General features: G+C 38.1%; 1 pseudogene; it reads right to left on the bottom strand.

The window, feature by feature from the left end:
* Positions 1 to 2299: 2299 nt before the first annotated feature.
* LOC123789503 (large ribosomal subunit protein eL33 pseudogene) lies at positions 2300 to 22238 on the bottom strand (annotated as a pseudogene).
* Positions 22239 to 24084: the final 1846 nt, after the last annotated feature.

Here is a 24084-nt window from a genome sequence, read left to right as displayed (position 1 = left end):
AATGCATAGCTCATAATTGCTACTAGCTTAACAGGAATGCTAACACTTGAAACTAATGTTCACTTTGTTCATTCTGTCAGAGTTTCTTAATAATCCTGACATTTAGATAAAAATTTTTTTAAAAATTTTATTACAAGAGAATCAATGTTTAGTGCAGAGTGTTATGATTAAGAGAACAAGATATAAAGTCAAATTGTCTGTGATTAAATCCTAATTCCACTATTTTCTTGGACAAATTATTCTTACTTTGGTCACGTTACTCACCAACAACTGGTTTTCTCATACATACATAATGGAAAATATGATGACATTTATGTGATAGAGTGCTTGAGATGATTAAAATGATATGTTATATGTAAAGTATACATTTCTCAGTTGATAAGGAATAAAGCCTCTGCAATATAGAGCAGAGCAAGGAAGAGCAAACAGGCAAATAATCAGCACTAAAGGGAGACTGGTTCTTTGCTGGACAGTTAGCCATCTCAGCCACATTCTTTATATGAAAATATAACACAGATAATGATTATGTAGACCTTAGTAAACAGAGACTCTATCCTGCTGCAACAGGAAAAGGATATATAGTTGAGCAGTCATATAACAAATTATACCAAATACACTAAAAGAATGAATGGTCCTTTTCTAAATCTAATAAAAGCAGAGATGGATTTATCATGAAGATAATGAATGTTAAGCTTCAAGACCCCTCCCTTGCATGAACCCCTTCCAAGCTCAGGAGAGAAGCTTTAGAAATATATTTCTATGGTGATATGTTTTGTAAAATTTGTGAAAAAAATTTTTAAACAGCTGTATGGAGGTATAATTAATATATAAGAAGCCAGACATATTTAATGTATAGAATTTCATGAGTTTAGAGATATGCATACTTATGAAACCATCACTACAATCAAGGTAATAAACATAATCATCACTTACAAAAGTTTCCTCCTGACCCTTTATTTTTTTTGTCTGTTTGTTTTGTGGAAATAGCATGAGATCTATTGTCTTAAAAAATGAGTAAGTGTACAATATTGAATTGTTAACTATAGGCACCGTGTGTTACAGATCTCTGGAACATGTTCATCTTCAATAAGTGAAATTTCATACCCATTGAACAATTCCCCATTTCCCTTGTCCCTCAGCCCTTAACAACCCCTACTTACTCTCTGTTTTTCTGATTTTGACTATTTTAGATACCTCATAGAAGTGGAATTATGCAGCTATTTGTCCTTCTGAGACTGCTTTATTATACTTAGCATAATGGCTTGCAGGTTAATCAATGTTGTCACATGTGGCAGGGTTTCTATCTACTTTTTTTTTTAATACAGTTGACATACAATGCTACATTAGTTTCAGGTGTACAACTTGGTGATTTGACAAGTTTATACATTCTGCTATGTTCACCACAAGTATAACTACCATCTGTCCCATTACATCGCTATTACAATGTCACTGACTGTATTCTTTACACTCTGTTTCTTATTCCTGTGACTTATTGATTCTATAACTGGAGCCTGTACCTCCCACTCCCCTTCACCCATTTTTCCTAATCCCTCTACCACTCTCCCCTCTGGCAACCATCAATTTGTTCTCTGTATTTATAGTTCTGATTCTGCTTTTTGTTGATTTATTCATGTTTTTAGATTCTATTTATGAGTGGAATCATACAGTATTTGTCATTCTCAGTCTGACTTATTTCACTTAGCCTAATACACTTTAGGTCCATCCATGTTGTCTCAAATGGCATAACCTCATTTTTTATGGCTATGTAGTATTTCATCGTGTATATATACCACATTTTCCTTATCCATTCGTCTACTAATGGATACTTAGGTGGCCTCCTTGTCTTGGCTATTGTAAATAATGCTGCAATAAACAAAGGGGTGCATATATCTTTTTGAGTTCGTGTTTCATCTTCCCTGGCTAAATCTCCAATAGTGGAATCATTGGATCATACTGTATTTCTATTTTTAATATTTTGAGAAACCTCCATATTGTTTTCCACAGTGGCCGCACCAATTTACATTCCCACGAACAGTGCATAGTGTTCTTTTTTCTACACATTATTGCCAACACTTGTCCTCTTGATTTTAGCCAGGCTTTCCTTCTTTTTTAAGGCTGAATAATATCCCATTGTACGCATATACCACATTTCCTATCCAGCTTCTGTCCATCGAGACTTAGGCTATTTCCATATCTTAAGTGACTAATACTACAATGAACACAGAATGCAGATATCTCTTCAAGATCTTGATTTCAGGGTTTTTTTTTTTTCAAATCTACACCTTTATGTATTTACTTTTCAACAAGTATAAATCATTGAGGGGTACAACATCACACAGATTCTGTGGTCAATGGCTTTTGCAGGAAGGTTGCTTTGGAATTTGGGATAAAGCATGCCACTGTTTCCATGAGCATGAGTAACTTTTCCCCAGATTACTCTGGTTTTGTTCAGTTTGCTACCAGGAGTCACTGTGTTGTTCTTTGCTTTGTACACATAAGCACATCTCTTGCCTAGATAGAATTCAGTTTCATCTTGAGCATAAATACCTTCAACTTTAAGATCTGTATGCTCCCTCTGGTTCTGGAGACCCTGCTTATAGCCAGCAAACATGGTCTTGTACCACAGCCTTCTAGATGTCTTTGTCGTTTCTGGAGTCCTGTTTCCAGCAGGCCTCCATAGGCTCCAAGATGGTAGAAAGAGAAGAGACCATTGTTTTGGTTCTATACCCAGAAATAGGATTAATGGATCATATGGTAGTTCTATTTTTAATTTTTTGAGGAACCTCCATATTTATTTTCATAACAGCTGTACCATTTTACATCCCAACCAACAGGGTAAAAGTATTCCAGTTTCTCCTCACTAATACATATTTTGTGGGGTTTTTTGGGTAATAGGTATCCTCATTAGGTGGTATCACATTGTGGTTTGGATTTGCATTCCTTGATGATTGGTGATTTAAGCAATTTTTCACATAGTTCTTGGTCATTGGTATGTCTTCTTTGGAGAAATGTCTATTAAAATCCATGAGGTTTTTTTGTTTTGCTTTGCTATTGAGTTGTAGGAGTCCCTTATTTATTTTGGATATTAACCCCTTATCAGATATATAGTTTGCAAATATTTCTCTCATTCCATATGTTACCTTCCATTCTACTGATTGTTTCCTTTGTTGCACAGAAGCTTTTAGCTTGATGTGGTCCCAACTGTCTATTTTTGCTTTTGTTGCCTGCACTTTTGGTGTCATATCCAAAAAAATCATTGCTGAGACCTATGTCAAAAAGGTTTTCCCTGTGTTTTCTTCTAGGAGTTCTATGGTTTCATGTCTTACATTTAAGTCATTAATCCACTTTGAGTTGATTTTTGTTTACAGTGTAAGATAAGGATCTAACTTCATTCTTTCGCATGTGAATATGCAGTTTTCCCAACATCATCCGTTGAAGAGAGTATCCTTTGCCTATTTTGTATTCTTTGCATCCTTGTCAAAGATTAGTTGGGGGTTCTCTATTCTGTTCCATTTGCTTAGGTCTGCCTTTATGCCAGTAGAAAGAAAGATATTTTAAATGCAATTGATTAAACACTTCTGCATCTTTCCAATCCTCTTCCCTTCCATCACACTTCCCTGGTTGATATTGTCCATGATATTTTGGGGATCTAACTAAAGTTGACAAGGGGTACATTTAGTTGGACTTTACTGAACTATATTTATGTTTACAGTCACTTCTATATTTAGTTTAAATTATTACTAACCATCCCATTGTGGGAATGTCTTCCCATAATTCTACCTCTCAATGTGCTGACTAACCTGGGGTTCTGACATGAAAGCACAGAGCCAGAGTTTGTAGCATAAATGAGGATGTCCTATGGCATTTGGTATCATGAGTAAAAGGATAATACAGAAGAAATACAGTTTAAAATGTACTGAGCAAGGGATGCCTAGCGAGCTCAGTCAGTTGACCATCTGACTCTTGGTTTGGGCGCAGGTCATGATCTCAGGGCTGGGCGGTGGGATGGAGCCCTGCATGGGGTTCCACGCTCAGCAGGGAGTCTGTTTGCCCCTCTGCCTCTACCCCTCCCCCTGCTCACCTGTGCTCTCTCTCTAATTAATTAATTAATTTAAAAAATGTACTGAGCAAGAAACTAACCTTTGGAAAGCTCTACTAACATCACATATGTAAAATCATAAACAGAGGATTTAGTTTTCATTGATACTTAATCAAAACAGGAGTTATCCCCATTCAGAAATATATTTACTAGTACAATTTATACAATTATAAACCCATAATGAGGGGGTTTTTTTTGGTCCTTTTTAATGGAATTGTACTTCATAGAACATAATAAGAATCCATGTATTTTAAGAGCAGAAATCTGTAGCAGTACTTCAAACAGTAAGTATAACTGTGTCTAAAATCATGCATTCTAGGAATCTCACTTATCAATAATAAAAGAGAAAATCCAATCAGTTATATTAGAGAAACAGTCTATTCTCTTATTAAAAAGGATTCTAAAAAATTTTTACAAGAAAGGCAATCAAAGTGTATTCAACAAAAATGTAGGAAGAAAGTATTATAGAAATGCCAGCCATTTATAAAAACTCAAATTACTTATATTTTTCTGGATTTGTGGATGTTCATGGTATTTGTCAACTTGCATAATTTTTCCAGTTTCTTCATTCCTTCTACCAAATATTCACTACTGTAACCTAATTTTTTATTCACTGTTTTGTATTTCTGTTTTTAGTGAAGTTCTCCAAAATTGTACAAGCTGCAGGCCACACAAAACCTAGGTCCTTCACAAACACAAATTTTAGTATCTACTTAAATAATATTTTATTGTGTACCACCGTAATGTGGAACACACTTGAGACATAATTAAACTTATTAACACAACATTTCTGTATGCTTCCTTTCAACAGAATAGTTCTGAATTATCAATGATTGATGGAAAGTACTCTGAAAGGTAGTAAGAGCCATATCAATGCAAAGTAGTATCTTTATTATCCTTCTAAATACAAGTATCTCACCATTTGTTTGAGAACTACTTTTGATCTTCCAAAGTGCATGACATTCCTGAGGCAGTGGAGGGTATAAAGATGAAATACATTTAATACTTGCCTTCAAGGAGTTCATAGTCTCCAACATAAGACTATTGTGAACTGAACAGAAAAAATTAAAATATAAACCCTATGTCAATTCTATGAACTAAAGTGTGCCCCCCCAGATTCATATGTTGAAGCTTTAAGTCCCAGTATGATGACATTTGGAGATGAGGCCTTTGGGAGGGTAATTAGGTTTAGATGAGGCCATGAGGGCCCTCGTGATGAGTTTAATACCATTACAAGAGATATTAAAAAGTTTGCTCTTTTTTTCTCTCCACTGTTGGAGGAAGGCAACTGACTGCAAGCCAAAAAGACAGCCCTTATCAGAACACAATTATGCTGGCACCCTGATCTTGGGCTACCAGCCTCCAGAACTGTGAGAAAATAAATTTCTATTGTTTAAGCCACCCAGTCTATGGTATTTTGTCAGGGCATCCTGGACAGACCAATACAGTTATTAAATGTCAATTTTCTTATTATAACCCACATTTTGAAGTGGAGATCATGACCCAACACACACACACACACACACACACACACACGTGCACACACACACACGTGCATACACATTTCACACACAAAAAATACGTACACTTCCAGTATGTTATATATACACTCTCTCATAGTTTTCTATTCAACTTCATTTTGTAAAATGCCAGTCACAATCCTATTAACTGATTTTATAACCTCCTAATGGATCACAAACCATCATTTTTTATTCACATACACTGTATTAGGGCAAAGACCTCAGCTGTCCCTCTGTACACATACCTGTGTGCACATGCACACGCACAAGCACACACTCACTCACGTGCTTTCACTCCTTGTATCTATATGTTAAATTTGATTGCTTTTTCAGTGACAACTGCAATGAAAGCTCCCTGCAGAGAATCACAGGAGTCTGAGTGAAGGGGTTATTTTAGTGGTTCTTCACCATCCGAGAATTGCATTGAACCACAAGAATTTTCTGACAGGACTTGGCAAGATTTTCGTTATATTCAAGATTGTTTATTCTGTTGGCAAATTTATCATAAAGGGGTTTGGCTCTTTTCTAAACTACATTTTGCATGTTTGTGTGTATTTGCACATGTGTGTGCATGTGCACACAGGTGCACATATGTGTAATTATTCTGTAAAAAATATAGCCATAGATTAGTATGTAGAAATATTTTCTTAATTATTTAATGGCAACATTTGTACCTGAGTTATTGTAATGATCAATAATTATTTACTTAGAAAATACATTATGTTGATGGAATAATACTAAAATACTACCTCCTTGCTACAGTATTTATCTCTATTTAAAATGCACCTTCCAGCATCAATTCTGCATGTCTTAGAAGAAGGTGACCCACAAGAACAGGTGCAGTCATAGTGTAAGCAGAAAGTATGTTTTAAAATAAAAGAATATTAAGAAGTCCCTATTTTTCCAGTAGATGATCAAAAGGTTTACTCAATTCATTTCTCTCTGCATCTGATGGAGAAATAATACCACTGCCCTTCCTCTTTGTATTTTCTCTTGATCAGAATTCATCTGCTTATTTGCTCACTTTGGTCATTTCAAGAATGGGCAAAATCAATCTGGAGTAGGAGCATGATCAGCAACTTAGGGGCTTCCAAGAAAGGACCCTGGTGTAACTCCTAGAATCCTGCACAGGGGTCTGCGATAAAATTAGATGCTCCCAAACCCCCACCTGTTTAACCATGCTAGAGTGCCATATAGATTAGGTACAGAGATATTTAGTCAGGTGAGGGTCAAGAGATGAAGGGGGTGAAGGGATAAAGAACGTGGGGGGAAATCAGAATTACAGATATATCACTACCTATTGTCATTTGGGAGCATACCCAATTTATCCCAATGTTAAGCCAATTTATGCTTTGTACCTGCTAGCCGAGCAAGCGCATTGAAAATTTCCTTATTTTACAAATTACTAATCAAATCTAATTACTGCATTTTCCAAATCCCCAAATCTCTATTTTTTTCTTCATCTCCCTAGTTCATCTTTTCTGTAATCCATATTTTCCATAAATCCCAATCTTTTTTTTCTTGCTCTTTCCAATGTGACTCTTTCAGGCTTTCTAACTCTACTACATGCTATTCCCTCTGACTGTAACGTCTTCCCTCCCTTTCTGGCAGGCTGCTATTCATCTCTAACAACCAAGCGCAGATAATTCTCCTTCTGTGAATCCTCTGACCACCCAAGCAAAATCACTCTCTACTTCTTACCACGGCTAGAATGAGTCACACTATAGTCTTTGATCTTTCTCATCTTCCTCTTCAATTAGACTATAAGCTCCTCGAGAGTTGAGACTGTATATTTATAGTCCATCTTCAGTGTCTCTCATAGAGTCTGGTTCTAGCGTATTGAATTGATGAATTGACTGATCCATTGATTAAGTGTCCTAGGTTCTCTACTCTTCTTGGGAGCCCTGCTTTATTCTGAAGCATTTGTCTGTCCTCTCTGAATTTTTCAAAATGTATTTATTAAAATTTCATGAGATTACTTTGTACTTCTTTTGAAGGCTATCTTCTTTACCTAAGATCTAAGCAGGCATCATGATCTAGTCTCACTTGAGAATTCTCATCATCGATGGCAGATGACACCATTCCCTGGAGTATGTTTGCCTTATGTTGGTTCCTTTGAATGATCAGAGACAAGTTATTTTGAAATCTTTCATCATCACCAGTACCTTTATTTCCTAACTGAAGGACTTCTCTAGTAGAGCATATATCTCTAACAAGTCCTAGGTTAATAATAAAATCAGGATTAACTATTTATCATAGTTTCTGCTGAATTTGAGGTTGCTTTCCTCTCTACACCAGATATCTCTGTCTGAAGATAAAACATTTTAATTGTTAATGGTCCCAGAATTAGCATTATTTTCTCAGTAATGATATCCCAGTGATGGAGGGATTACTTCTTCCTAATTGCTGATTCTCTGCATATTTGTCCAATATGCCATACCTAGGAGGAGAAAAAGTGCTCTTATACTTAGTATTTTTTATTATTTTTTTCCAGGCTGAAATTTGGAAGTATTTCTCCTGTGGTAAAATTAAATTGTAATTTCTCTTTGTTTTGTTTGGAAGACAGAGATAAGATTTTCCTTACTTTATATGCGGATATATTCATATCAAAATACCTAACAAAAGGGATCTTTTAAAAGGACTCTTAGTCATTTTTTTTCTTTCAATCCAGTGATGGAACATTTCAAAAAAGAGCCCAGCAATCTTGAGCCACCTTGTTTAAGAAAAATAGAATTTACCAGTCTTATCTGAATATCCATGGGAAAGAAAAGTTATTATTACATGTTAGCATTTCAGGGACCTCAGGCCCCATTTAGGAATTTTTCCATAAGGTTTCCTGTAACATAACTCCATCTACTTTTCCAATAGAAAGGCCACATTCTCAAGTTTTCCCAAGAAACAATCCTGTCACTTTTCACCTGTAAGAGGAGGTGTATCCCTCCACTCCCAAACACAATGGCTGAAAATGAGACTATGGGAGGACAATTTTAATAAATGTTCTACTGCAGGTTCTGTTACCTTGTCCTAGAGTTCCCTGATTATTGATCTTATCTTCCTCCTGAAGAGCTCTTAGCATCCACTTCCTCAGCATTCTGTTTCTCCTCCCACCTTCTGTTAATGTCCTTCACATCTCTTCATAATCATATCTTGGATCTCAAACTAAATCTAGAGACAGTTTGCTGATCCTGCATTCTCTATGCCCTAAAATCACCATTGTTGTTGCTACAGAGTATTCCTAGGTTGAATGTTAGATAGAAGGATATTTCAACAATCTAAACAAGAATGAAGACTGGACTGAGGCATGGCAGTGGAAATGAGAAGTTCACATTTGCGAGGCATTTCAGAGTCACAATCAAAATAATTTGGTGCCAAACTGGGGGGCGAGAGAAAGGGAAGAAGCTATTAAGTAGAAATGGAAATCAGATAGCTCTTCTAGTTATTAGTTACTGCTTGAAAGGAAAGGGTATCAGGGATGTGTGTGTGTGTGTGTGTGTGTGTGTGTGTGTGTGTGTGTGTGTGTGTGTTATGGGCAATCCATGAAAACAGCTAAGGAGAGCCAAGGGAAATTTCTTATGTTAAGATCATTTTTGACCTATAAAAATGGCAATTTCACTTGATTCAACCCAAAAAAAAATAAATCCAGAAAAAGTAATTTTCCCTCACAACTTTTTTTTTTAATGTTTTTTTATTATATTATGTTAGTCACCATACAGTACATCCCTGGTTTCTGATGTAAAGTTCGATGATTCATTAGTTGCGTATAACATGCACCGTGCCATATGTCACCTCCTTACTACCCATTACCAGTCTATCCCATTCCCCCACCACCCTCCCCTCTGAAGCCCTCAGTTTGTTTCTCAGAGTCCATAGTCTCTCATGCTTCATTCCCCATTCTGATTACCCCCCCTTTCTTTATCCCTTTCTTCCCCTACCGATCTTCCTAGTTCTTATGTTCCATAGATGAGAGAAACCATATAATTGTCTTTCTCTGCTTGACTTATTTCACTTAGCATTATCTCCTCTAGTGCCGTCCATGTTGCAGCAAATGTTGAGAACTCCTTCTTTCTGATAGCTGAGTAATATTCCATTGTATATATGGACCACAACTTCCTAATCCAGTCATCTGTTGAAGGGCATCTCGGTTCCTTCCATGATTTAGCTATTGTGGACAATGCTGCTATGAACATTGGGTGCATATGGCCCTTCTCTTCACTACGTCTCTATCTTTGGGGTAAATACCCAGTAGTGCAATGGCTGGGTCATAGGGTAGCTCAATTTTTAACTATTTAAGGAACCTCCACACTGTTTTCCAGAGTGGCTGTACCAACTTGCATTCCCACCAACAATGTAGGAGGGATCCCCTTTCTCCACATCCTCTCCAACAATTGTTGTTTCTTGCCTTGTCAATTTTTGCCATTCTAACTGGCATAAGGTGGTATCTTAGTGTGATTTTGATTTGAATTTCCTGATGGCTAATGATTTTGAACGTTTTTTCATGTGTCTGAGAGCAATTTGTATGTCTTCATTGGAAAAGTGTCTGTTCATATCTTCTGCCCATTTTATGATTTGTTGATTCATTTCTCACGTATTGAGTTTGAGAAGTTCTTTGTAGATCTTGGATACCAGTCCTTTATCTGTAGTGTCATTTGCAAATATATTCTCCCATTCCATGGGCTGCCTCTTAGTTTTTTTGACTGTTTCCTTGGCTGTGCAGAAGCTTTTTATCTTGATGAAGTCCCACAAGTTCATTTTATCTTCTGTTTCTCTTGCCTTTGGAGATGTGTCATGAAAAAGGTTGCTGTGGCTGATGTCCTAGAGGTTGCTGCCTATGCTCTCCTCTAGGATTTTGATGGATTCCTGTCTCACATCGAGGTCTTTCATCCATTTGGAGTTTATCTTTGTGTATGGTGTGAGAGAGTGGTCAAGTTTCATTCTTTTGCATGTAGCTGTCCAATTTTCCCAGCACCATTTATTGAAGAGACTGTCTTTTTTCCACTGGATGTTTTTTCCTGCTTTATCAAAGATTAGTTGCCCAAAGAGCCAAGGGCCGATTTCTGGGTTCTCATTTCTGTTCCATTGGTCTATGTGTCTGTTTTTGTGCCAGTACCATGCTGTCTTTGTGATCACAGCTTTGTAGTACACCTTAAAATCCGGCATTGTGATGCCCCCAGCTTTGTTTTTCCTTTTCAACACTTCCGTGGCAATTCAGGGCCTTTTCTGGTTCCATACAAATTTAAGGACTATTTGTTCCAGTTCTTTAAAAAATGTCATTGGTATTTTGATTGGGATAGCATTGAAAGTGTAGATTGCTCTGGGTAGCATGGACATTTTTTTTTTCTTATAATGATTTTTTATTATATTATGTTAGTCACCATACAGTACATCCCCGGTTTCCGATGTAAGGCTCGATGATTCATTAGTTGTGTATAACACCCAGTGCACCATGCAATACGTGCCCTCCTTACTACCCATCACCGGCCTATCCCATTCCCCCACCCCCCTCCCCTCTGTAGCCCTCAGTTTGTTTCTCATAGTCCATAGTCTCTCATGGACATTTTAACTATGTTAATTCTTCTGATCCATGAGCATGGAATATTTTTCCATCTTTTTGTGTCTTCCTCAATGTCTTTCAAGAGTGATTTATAGTTCCTAGAATACAGGTCCTTTACGTCTCTGGTTAAGTTAATTCCAAGATAACGTATGGTTTTTGGTGCTATTGTAAATGGGATGGATTCCCTAATTTCTCTTTCTTCAGTCTTATTATTTGTGTATAGAAATGCAACTGATTTCTGAGCATTGATTTTGTATCCCGCCACATTACTGAATTGCTCTATAACTTCTAATAGTTTGGGAGTGGATTCTTTTGGGTTTTCCATATAGAGTATCATGTCATCTGCAAAGAGAGACATTTTGACTTCTTCTTTGCTGATTTGGATACCTTTTATCCCTTTTTGTTGTCTGATTGCTGTTGCAAGGACTTCTAGTACTATGTTGAATAATAGTGGCCAGAGTGGGCATCCTTGTCGTGTTCCTGATCTTAAGGGAAAGGCTTCCAGCTTTTCCCCGTTGAGAATGATATTTGCTGTAGGCTTTTCATAGATGGTTTTTATGAGATTGAGGAATGTACCCTCTATCCCTACACTCTGAAGGGTTTTAATCACGAAAGGATGCTGTATTTTATCAAATGTTTTTCTGCATCTATTGTGAGAATCATATGATTTTTGAATTTTTCCTTCTGGATAAAATCTAAGACACTGATAGATTTGCGAATGTTGAACTACCCTTGCATCCCAGGGATGAATCCCACTTGGTCATAATGGATAATCCTTTTAATGTACTGTTGGATTCTATTAGCAAGTATCTTGTTGAGGATTTTGGCGTCCATATTCATTAGGGAAATCGGTCTGCAATTCTCCTTTTTGATGGGGTCTTTGCCTGGTTTGGGGATCAAGGTAATATTGGCCTCATAGAATGAGTTTGGTAGCTTTCCTTCTGTTTCTATTTTTTGAAATAGCTTTAGGAGAATAGGTATTATTTCTTCTTTGAATGTTTGGTAGAATTCCCCAGGAAAACTGTCCGAGCCTGGAGTTTTGTTTTTTGGAAGGTTGTTTCTCACTGATTCAATCTCTTCATAATTAATTGGCCTGTTTAAAAAATCAATTTCTTCCTGTTTCAGTCTTGGTAGTTTATAGGTTTCCAGGAAGTCCTCCATCTCTTCCAGATTGCTTAATTTATTGGCATAAAGCTGTTGATAAAAGTTTCTAATAATCCTTCCAATTTCATTGGTGTTGGTTGTGACCTCTCCTTTTTTATTCATAATTTCATTAATTTGGGTCCTTTATTCTTTTTGGTAAGTCTTGCCAGTGGTCTGTCAATTTTATTAGTACTCTCAAAGAACCAGCTTCTAGTTCTGTTGATCTGCTCTACTGTACTCCTGGTTTCTAATTCATTGATTTCTGCTCTAATCTTGGTCAACTGCTTCCTCATGCGTGGATTTGGCCTGTCCCTCTGTTGCTGTTCCAGCTTCTTGAGGTGAGAATATAAAAACTGCATTTTAGATTTTTCTATTCTTTTGAGTGAGGCTTGGATGGCTATGTATTTCCCCCTTAGGACTGCCTTTGCAGTATCCCATAGGTTTTGGACCGTTGTGTTTTCATTCTCGTTAGTCTCCATAAATTGTTTAAATTGATTTCTGATTTCCTGGTTTATCGAATCATTCCTGAGCAGGATGGTTCTTAGTCTCCAAGTGTTTGAGTTTCTTCCAAATTTTTCCTTGTGGTTGAGTTCCAATTTCAGAGCATTGTGGTCTGAGAATATGGAGGGAATAATTTCAGTCTTTTGGTATCAGTTGAGACCTGTTTTGTGACCCAGAACATGGTCTATTCTTGAGAATGTTCCATGGGCATTAGAATAGAATGAGTACTCTTTGGTTCCAGGGTGTAGTGTTCTATATATATCTATGAGGCCCAACTCATCGAGTATGGCATTCAAAGCCCTTGTTTCTTTGTCAATTGTCTACATGGGTGGTCTGTCTATTTCTGATAGTGGAGTGTTGAGGTCCCCTACTATTAACGTATTTTTAACTATATGTCTCTTTATTCTGGTTAAGAGTTGGCTTGTGTATCTTTCTACTCCCCTGTTGGGGGCATATATATTTATAATTGTCATATCCACTTGTTGGATACATCCTTTAAGAATAATATAGTGCCCTTCTGTGTCTCTAACTATAGTCTTTAGTTTAAAATCCAACCTATGATATGAGAATTGCTACCCCAGCTTTCTTTTGAGGTCCATTGGCGTGAAAGATGGTATTCCATCCCTTTACTTTCAGTCTGAATGTATCTTTAGGTTCAAAATGAGTCAGACATTTTTCTGTAGACAGAAAATGGATGGGTCATGTCTTTTCATCCAATCTGCAACCCTGTGGTGTTTTATGGGAGCATTTAGGCCATTTACATTGAGACTGATTATTGAGAGATATGATTTTAATGATGCCATGTTGCCAGTAAAGTCTTTGTTTCTATCAATTGTGACTTTCTGTTCTGTATCACTCTTGGGCTTTTTACCTTTATAGAACCCCCCTTAATATCTCCTGTAGGGCTGGTTTCGTGGTTACGAAATTGGTCAATGACTGGCGATTCTGTAACGTCTTTATTTCTCCATCAATTCTGAATGACAGTCTTGCTGGATAAAGGATCCTTGGCTGCATGTTTATCTCTGAAAGAGCTTTAAAAATGCCCCCCCCCCAACCCTTTCTTTCATTCCAGGTCTGTGTAGACAGGTCTGATGTAATTCTGATACCTTTGCCTTGGTACGTGAGAAATTTCTTTGCCCTGGCCACTTTCAATACTGTATCCTTGGATCTAATATTCGCGAAATGCACTATGATGTGACGTGGCATAGGTTTGTCGTGGTTGAGCTTGGGACGGGTCCTCTCTGCCTCTTGGACATGAATGTTTGTTACCCTTGCTAGATTAGGGAAGTTTTCAGCTACAATTTGTTCAAATATCTCTTCTAGACCTCTGTTTTTCTCCACCCCCTCGGGGATGCCGATGATTCTGACATTGGAATGTTTCATTGAGTCAGTAATCTCCCGTAACCTACATTCTTGAGTGTGGATTTTTTTAAGTCCAGATTCTATTTTTGCTTTTTCTTCTACTAACCCATCCTCCAATTCGCTAATACGTTCTTCTGCCTCAGTGACCATGGTCGTCAGAGCCTCTAGTTTTGATTGCATTTGGCTCATAGAATTTTTAATTTCTGCCAGATTCGCTCTCATTTCAGCCCTTGGAGAGTCTATATTCTCATTAACATTTTCGTTAATACTTTTTTCAAGTCTACACATCATCTTGACCATTGTTACTCTGAATTCCATTTCTGATAATTTGGTTTTATCCATATCCATTAGTTCTGTGGCAGAGGCCACAGACTCATTGTCTTTTCTTTGCTGGGGGGGATTTCTCCTTCTCGTCATTCTGATGAGGAGAGGTTGCAGGTTGTCCAGAGCCCCAATTATTGACTGGGACCCAGGCCGTGCACCCTTGTTTTATAGGGACCTTAGGGATGTGGGCTTCTTGATTTTTCAGCCTGCCTTCTGGGGGAGGGGCCTGCGGCGCCGATACTCAGGCAACCCTGTTTGGGTAGAGTCTCCGTGTCCCCTGTGAGGGGGGATGGGGATGGGCACGCTGTGAATCGGTCTTTCCAGGCTTTTGTTCTCTGGTGGCTTTCCCTGGCGCTTTGCTGTGCCTCTTCTGAGAGTCAGAGCAGCAGCGGCCGAATCTCAGCCTCTGTCTCAGAACAGAGGGATCCCGGACCGTTCTCCACTGATGTTCTGGCCACTTTAACTCTGTTACTGTTGGTGCTGCTCAACCCTGCAGCGTCCCAGGATGTGCGCCCCACACCCGGCATCTCAGCCCTCACTTCCAGGGCCGGTGCGTCTCCTTTGTGTTTCTAACGCTGCCAGCCGCCAACCGCCCCCGTGAGCTCCTGGAGCTCCCGGTCTCAGTCTGGTTCCAGTGAGCGCTCCGGAGCTCCGTTTCAGTCTGGTGGTGCATGCTCCCCGGCTCATGGTCTCAGTCTTCTCTCTCACGGATGCTGGTCCAAGAGTCTGCCCGCTCCCCCCCCCGCAGGTGGCTACCGCTTCCTGGCGCCCGAACGTGGGGGCTCCCTCCTCCTTCCATTTATCTTCCCCGCTTCATACCTCAATACTCATTGCTGGAGATGTTCATTTGTAGAGATCCAGATGTATCTTCCTGTGTCTCAGGCTGATTCTGTGGATGTTCAGGCTGGTCTGGTACCTATCCAACTTGACTCAGGGGACCGGCTGAAAAAGGGGTCCCCTACTCCTCCGCCATCCTAACTCCCTCCTCATTCACAACTTTCTATTTTCAATTTCCTTTTAGATTTTGAATATACAGAAAACTACTCAGTGGTAAGTAGTACAAGCCTCCTTAGGCCTCTAAACTACCAGAAAATCTACAGATGTTTTCTTTTTAATAATAATAATACTAGATAAGTGCACTTCCATGAAGATTATATCATATTATCCTCACACTAATATCCCCAGGGAAGATATTATCCTCATCGTACATATGGAAACAGGCTCAAAGAGGTTAAACAGCTTGTCTAATGACAAATGGAAAGTAATGACCTCTAAGGATTCTAGCTGCTAGTCTGCTGTTCTTTCCACTTTGTGTGGATTGCCTATCTATGAAACAGAAAGGAGGAGATTAGGTGTGCCTCGCATCAGCTATGTCTAAATCAGCAGAAATAAGCCAACAAAACAAAACAAGGTCAGCTTTTATTCTCTAAATTGTGATCATTTTACATGAGCTTGAATACATGTAGCAGCTTAAAAGTTATTAAAATTGTCACTATTGCCCTTTTTCAAAATAATTATATCTACAGACCTCCTGTCACATTACATCTTACAGAACTTCACTGTTGAGAAGCAAAACAGCCAAACAAACAAACAAAACAGCCTCACAGTAAAGAAAACTTTTCCTGTTCTTCTGCCCAAATTTGCCTTTCCTGGTGTTAGCTGCTTTCCCCTAATGACTGTCTAGAGAACATGCCCAGTGCATTTTCTTTGTTTCACAGAAGAGGCCTGCAGAAGACTTTGGATTTTAATTTGAAAAATAAATAAACACCCTTGAAAAAGGATGGATGTATTCCCCTAGGCCTCTTTCATTAATATGAGCTTCATGAAATGCAGAGTTCAATCATGGGATTCAAGGTTAGAGGCAGAAGGCCACACAAACTTGGAGACGCCTTAAAAAATTAGAGAGGAAAATGTGGTTTATTAGTTATACTAGTTACAGAATGAACAGCATATTGTATGTGCTGTGTTAGAGGTATGTTATGAATAACAAAAGCCCTGGAGCATTTACATATTTGTTTTCAGCAATCCTGGCAGTTGGATTTCACCATTCTATGCCTCTTTGCCAGAATCACTAAACACTGGTACATATGGCATCTGAAGGACCATATGCCATAGAAAATGTTAGCTGATGCCTATACTTCTATATTATATTTCTATTTCAGATTTTTGCAGTTTGAACAAAGAATAGTAGAAAAAACAAAATATTGGACAAGCAGTAAACAGTAAAGTGAAAAAAATGCCTTCAGAGAAAGCAAATAAAGGAAATGAATCTACCATGAGTTAACATGGCTATATGGTAATGAATCAGATATGGGAAGTAATTGTTTTGCATGAATAAATTTAGATAGCCTTTCATTCTATTATTTTGGAGCTAAAGACTGCAACATGAATAGTGAGAGTTGACATATTTTTCTTATCTTATTCTTTCTGACACTTCTCGCTAAAATCATAGTCTCCATTTGATTGAAGTGAATAAACATGAAGGCTATAGTCAGTGACATCTAAAATCTAGATTAAAACAGAAAATTTAATATCAGGATTTATTTTGCAATATTTATTTAGATTTTTGACTGAGATTTTCTGCTAGCATCTAGGTTTTTTGGTTTTTGTTCTTAGACACAGAAAGACTCTACAGTTAAAGTCAACATAATTGAATACTTAGCTCTCTCAAAACAGAGAAACAAACAAAATCTCATGGCCAACTGTGATACGGTGATATATATATATATATATATATATATATATATATATATATATATATATATATATATATATATATATTTGATCATCCAGATGACCAAAGTATATTTCTCATATATATTTGGTCTTCATTCACAGTTCCTGGCTCACAGTTCCCAAAACCCCCGGAATTTCTTGAGCTTATAAGAGCAATGGGAGCATCTTTTATTATATTTGGTCTCTTAGTCTCAGTTCCTGAAATTGCTTCAGAGCCACAAAGCTGAAACAGGTGTCTTGTTATTCATACAAACCCCTTTTCCACCACAATTTATGTTAATGAAGGTGACTTCCAGAAAGCACCTAAGGATGGGGACTGTTGACAGGGGAACCAATCATGACTAGAGGAACTCTCAGTTTCATCCCCTGATTTCTGGGGAGGTAGAACGGCTAAAGGCTGAATCCATCACCAACAGCCAGTGAGTTAATCAATCATGCCCATGTAACAAAGCCTCCATAAAAACCCAAAAAGGAAATTTAGAGAGCTTCCAGATTGCAGTAACAGAATTCTGAGATCCTGCTGGTGTCTGAGAATGGCTTGTTGATGTAGGAAGCCTACACACACACACACACACACACACACATACACACACACACACACACACACACACACACACATACACACACAGAGGAATTGGGAATTGGGTCCAGGAACCTAAGACAAATATTTTACCAGTAAGAAAAACAAAATAACTGGATAGCTCTAGTATGTAATAGGTAAGTGACACACCATTAGGAATGACTTGGTGAAGATATTAATCCCAGGAGAAAACTGCTTCTCCACAATTTTCCAAAGGCAGTTTATTCTTTTTAATAGTCTCAAAAAAACCCCACAAAATTCTTAGTCTGAATTTGGCCCAGAGTAGGCAAGTCATCCAAAATTGTGGAAACTTGATAAGAGGTTAGGCTACTTGACTCTGACTGAATGAGTGAGCCTACTAGAGTAAGGTATGAGAAAGGGGAAAAAACAAAACAAAACTTGACAATGTAAAGCATAAAAGTTGTAATATTTTGACTTAAAAATCATCTAATAATATTTGGTTTTAAAAGCAGAATTGTGTAGTGTATTAGAGTTCTCCAGGGAAACAGAATGAATATAGAACTAAAACTAAAAAAAAAAAAAATAGATGAATAGAGACAGATAGAGAGATAGATATTATTATAAGAATTTGGCTCATATGATCATAGAAGCTGAGAAGTCTCACAATCTGCTATATGCAAGCTGGAGACCCAGGAGAGCCAGTGGTGTGATTCCAGGGCTACCAGAGAAGCCAATGATGTAAATTCTAGTCCAAGGGTAGGGGAAGACTGATGTCCCAGCAGAGCAGGCAGCAAGGAGGAAAAGAAACCCTTCCTTTCGGGGCGCCTGGGTGGCACAGTGGTTAAGCGTCTGCCTTCGGCTCAGGGCGTGATCCCGGCGGTATGGGATCGAGCCCCACATCAGGCTCCTCTGCTATGACCCTGCTTCTTCCTCTCCCACTCCCCCTGCTTGTGTTCCCTCTCTTGCTGGCTGTCTCTATCTCTGTCGAATAAATAAATAAAATCTTTAAAAAAAAAAAAAAGAAAAGAAACCCTTCCTTTCTCTGCTTTTTGTTCTGTTCAAGACCTCAACTGATTGGATGCTACCCACCCACATGGGGGAAGGCCAATCTACTTTACTGAGTACACCTCATCTCATCCAGAAACATCCTCACAGACACATCTAGAAATAGTGTTTAATCTGGGCACCCCATGGCCCAGTCAACTTAACACATAAAATTAACCATCACAAGTAGTACTTTATAGGTTTAAAAAGCACATTTTTATTCCTTCTCCTAAGAAATAAACAATCCTAAAAAAACAAAACAAAACACAACAACTCTGCAAGTTGGGTATCAGTGCTTTCTCATATTACAGATGAGACAACCAGCTCAGAAAGATTGTCTTCTTGCTCTTATGTCTTAACTATACATTGGAATTACACCTTATTCTAGAAGTAATCCCACCCCAAATTGGAAGACTGGTAACAAATTACCTTTTTCAGTGGAATTATATATTGCCAAATAAGATGAAAATTATATGAAACATAGAACCTTAAGCTTTTCCTGAGAGTTTGCTCTGTAGGGAGCCTATGAAGAGATCTGTGTGAACTTAGGGCTGTATTTTTCATGTCCTAATCATTCCAGAACCAAGAATAAGGCTCCGCACCTACACAAAGAAACCAAATGTGCATCAGGGCTCTTCTGTAATGCTACATGAGCCTCCCTTAACAGAGATCCTACCCTAAAATCGTAACAAGGTAGGTGTATTTGTTTGCTAGGGATTCTGCAACAAATTACTATAAACTCTGTGACAAAACAACAGAAATGAGGTCTTTCACTGTTCTGGAGGCCAGAAGCTCAAAGTCAAGGTATTGCTCTCTCTGAAGGCTCTAGGAGAGAAAAATTCCCGGGCCCTTCCAACTTCTGATGGTTCCTGGCATTCTTTAGCTTATGGCTGCATAACTCCAGTCTCTGCCTATCTTTCCATGCCCTTCTCCTCGTCTTTTATCACATCTCTCTTCTTGCGTCTCTTATAGATACACTTGTCATTGGATTTAGAGCCTATTCAGGTAGTGTAGGATGATCTCATCTTAAAATCCTTAGCTTAATTACAACTGCAAAACTCTTTGTCCAAATAAGATCACATTCTCAGATTCTAAGGACTAGAATATGGACATTTTGGAAAGTGGCACCATGTAACCCACTACAGTCCACTTTCTGCCCCCTAAAATTCACATCAGACTTACATGTAAAATATATTCACTCTATCTCAACATCCTCATCCAAAGTTTCAATTCCTACAGCATCAAGTCTAAGTCCCAAACCTCATCTAATTATCATCAGCTCAAAAGTCCCAAATCTCATCATCTACATCAAGTATGGGTTAGACTCTGAGTATAATCCACCCTGGAACCAAAGTTTTCTTTCTGTGAACACGTAAAACAAGAAAACAAATTATTTGAATTTTAAAATATAATGATGACATAGATATAAACATTAGACATAGACATAGGATAGACATTCCCCTTCCCAAAGGGAGTAAGGTGGGTCACCGGAAAGAATAAAGGGGTCACCAGTCCCAAGTAAGTTTGAAATACATAACGAAAAATTCTGTTAAGTTTTTTTTTAATCACATGGAGAGGTTTTTTTGTTTGTTTGTTTTTTTAAGATTTTATTTACTTGTTTGACAGAGGGAGAGACATCCAGTGAGAGAGGGAACACAAGCAGGGGGAGTGGGAGAGGAAGAAGCAGGCTCCCAGCAGAACAGGGAGTCCAATGTGGGGCTCGATCCCAGGACCCTGGGATCACGCCCTGAGCTGAAGGCAGATGCTCAACGACTGAGCCACCCGGGCATCCCAAAATTCTGTTAAGTTTTAAGACCCGGTAATAATACCCTGTGTCTTAATGCTCTGCCCACTGAGACTTCAGAGGCTTCTGTGCAACCTGTGTGGCTCTACCCTTGGAATCATTATTACTTTTTCCTGAAAGGTAGCATATGTTTGCAGTTGTAATTTCCTGCTTGAGTAATTTTGGAAGCCCAACAGCTTTCTCTCATTATGTCCTGTTTCTGTCCCTTTCAGTCCAAGTTAGCAGTGTTCCTGCTGATATAACATTCTCAAAAAACATGTGGGTCTCTCATGTATGTCACAAGAGTCTACAGCATTAGATATTTCCTGGATAACCCCATTACTCCTGCCTTCTACTGAGATGATTGAGTGGATCCGTGGGTTACATCCTAATTGTTTAAGCAGAAGTTTATCCAGCCATACACTTGGCCTTCTCTCCAGAACTCACTTCCTTAATAGTGAATTTCCTAATGTTAGCATCCTTTGAAATCTGGATAGGCCAAGAACTTCTGAAATCATCAAGTGCTGGCTCCTTTTTGCTTAACAGTTTCTTCCTTAATTTATCTCTTTCCTCTTACATTTTCCTAAGCGGAAAGAAAATACCAGGCTGCATCTTCAGTACTTTGCTTGGAAATCTCTTCAGCAACATATTCAATTTCATCATTTACAATTTCTGTTTTCTCCACACCTGCAGAACACAATGCAGCCAAGTTTTATGCTACTCTATAACAATTCTTCCAGTTATATATAAAATTCCTTCAGTTTCCAATAATATGTTCCTCTTTTCCTCCTGAGTCCTTCCTTACCAGAATTGCCTTTAATATCCATATTTCTACCAACAGTCTCCTCAAGGCAATCTAGACTTTTTCTAATATGTGCTCAAGTTTCTTCCAGCCACAACCCACTACCCAATTGTTAAATACGTGAGCCAGAGGTGGCCTCCATATATTGTCTTGTATGCTGTTTACTTCTTAACAGCAGGCTGAGATTCATTAGCTCAAAACCCCACCAGTGTCAAACTCAAATTTTTACACAACCAATTGCTTTTTGTTTTTTGTTTTTAAAGATTGTATTTGTTTGACAGAGAGACAGAGCAGAGAGGGAGAAGGAGACTCCCCACTGAGCAGGGAACCCCACATGAGGCTCGATCCCAGGACTGCAGGATCATGACCCAAGCTGAAGGCAGATGCTTAATCCACTGAGCCACCCAGACACCCCTTTCCTAAAATTTTAAAAATAAATTCCTGGAAATTACTAATGTTGGAAATAAAGTCATCTACAAACAGAGACAGTTTATTTCTTCCTTTCCACCCCATACATCTTTAATTTCTTTTTCTTGCCTTATTAAATGGCTTGGACTGCCAGAATAATGTTCAATCATAATGATGAAAGCAGACATTGATTTCTTTTTCCAATCATAGGAAACGTCTGAGTGCAGCTCTTTCTGCCCACGGGTCCTGCCCCCATGCTTTAATAAAACTACCAAAAACACCTCAAGTATTCTTTCTTGACTGTTGACTCCGGTACCCCACCCCACATCAAATCACATCATTTTGATGCCCAACCTGTGGACTGAGTCTTCTCATCTGGACTCTGAGACTCTGCAAACTTGGAAACCAGTGTGCCAGCTAACATGCCTTCTTAGTCCTGTGGACCTGTGGAAGACCTCAAACTTCTCTTCAAATGACAATGAAGAACTGGAGGATGTCACTTGACACATGGAAGCTCTTAATAATACACAATCAAAGCTCTAAATGACACTCAAGATAGCATTTCCCTATTAAATACCAAAGTAACACAAAGGGGTAAAGCAGTTTTACAAAAAAAAATTGGCACTAGGTGTTTTAATTGCTGCACAAGGCGGAACATGTGCTATCATAAAAACAGAACGTTGTATATATATTCCAGATTAACACAAAAATGTGACAGGATTGCTAAAAGATTTAAATACTCGAACTGGTGCTTTACATGATTTCTCTCTCTCTCCTTCAGTGATTGGTTAAACTCCTGGACTGGAAGAAAATTTTGGTCAACTATCAAAGGCTTTTTTTATTGGGCTTCTTTTTCCCTTAATAATATTAACCTTCTTTTGTTGTCTTTTCCAATGTCTGGCACCCCCCTGGTGCCAAGACTCCTTTACTGCCTTTGGTAACTCCTATACATACATTCCTATAGAGGTAACTCCTATACAGCATCTCCTATATATATGTGTGTGTGTGTATATATATATGAATTTATATACATATATACAAGTTCCACAACTGACCAATGTTGACCCATAGGTAGGGACATCTCTATGCCCCTATTCAGCAGGAAGAAGTTACAGAAGATAAGACCTTCAACCCTCAACAACCTTAAAGATTTAAGGGTCAAAATTGTTCAGGGGGGAATTATGTGGAGAACAAAGACGAAAGGAAATGTAGCTAAAATTAAATTTCTTTACAATTTGCGACCCATGGACAGATACTTGAGACAGGCAGAAGATGACATTCCTTCAGGAACTCCCAACTGTCTTAAGGTTAATGCTTTGCTAAAGGCGAAAAACCACCTTAACTTGACAATAGTCAGGCCTCCAGGATCCTTTCGTTAACATATGAAAATCCTTTTGGAAACTTCCTTTATTTCTATCCTTCCCAACTTAAAAATATATAACCAATCACTCTTCGCAATCCCAGTGCAGCTCTTTCTGCCCACAGGTCCTGTCCCTGGGCTTTAACAAAACCATCTTTTTTGTTTTATTTGCACTGAAAGAAAAGATTTTAGGAAACATTCATTTTATCACCAGCAAGTGCAATGTCAGCTATAGATTGTTCGTTGTTGTTCTTGATGAAAAGTTCTCCTCTATTCCCAGCTTGCAGAAAGTTTTTAACAAGAATGTATGTTGAATTTTATCAGATACTATTTTAGGCTCGATTGATACAATCATGTGGGTTTTCCTTTGTGAGATTGTTAATTTGGTAGATTAAATTGATTAGTTTTCAAATACCAAACCAGCCTTGCATTCCTTAGATAAACTCCATTTTTCTTTAGTGTCACTTTCATTTTATATATTGCTGGATTCAATTTATTAATGTTTTACTTTAATATTTTATTTATTTATGACTACGTTCATGAGGGATATTGATCCATGAAATTTTTTTTTCTGTATTGCCTTTGCCTTGGCTTCATATCTTCGTCTCATAAAATGAACTGTGATATATTTCCCTCTTTTCTATTTTCTGGAAGAAATTGTGTAGAATTTCTGTTATGTCTCTTTAAACATTTGGTGTATTCACCAGTTAAGCCATATAAGCATGGAGATTTCTTTTTCAAAGAGACTTTTTTGTTTTTATTGTTTGTTACAATGAATTCAGCTTCCTTAGTAGTTAAAGGACCATTCATCCTGGGTATCCATTCCATCCTGGGTGAGTTTTGGTAGTTTATGGTTGTCACGGAATTGACATTTCATCTAATCTCATGGACTTGTCAAGTTTTTTATAAC

Source organism: Ursus americanus, chromosome 8 (assembly GCF_024610735.1).
Source record: "Ursus americanus isolate L20-20 chromosome 8, mUrsAme1.1.p, whole genome shotgun sequence".
Classification (NCBI taxonomy): domain Eukaryota; kingdom Metazoa; phylum Chordata; class Mammalia; order Carnivora; family Ursidae; genus Ursus; species Ursus americanus.
This window is presented reverse-complemented; position numbering and strand designations above follow the sequence as displayed.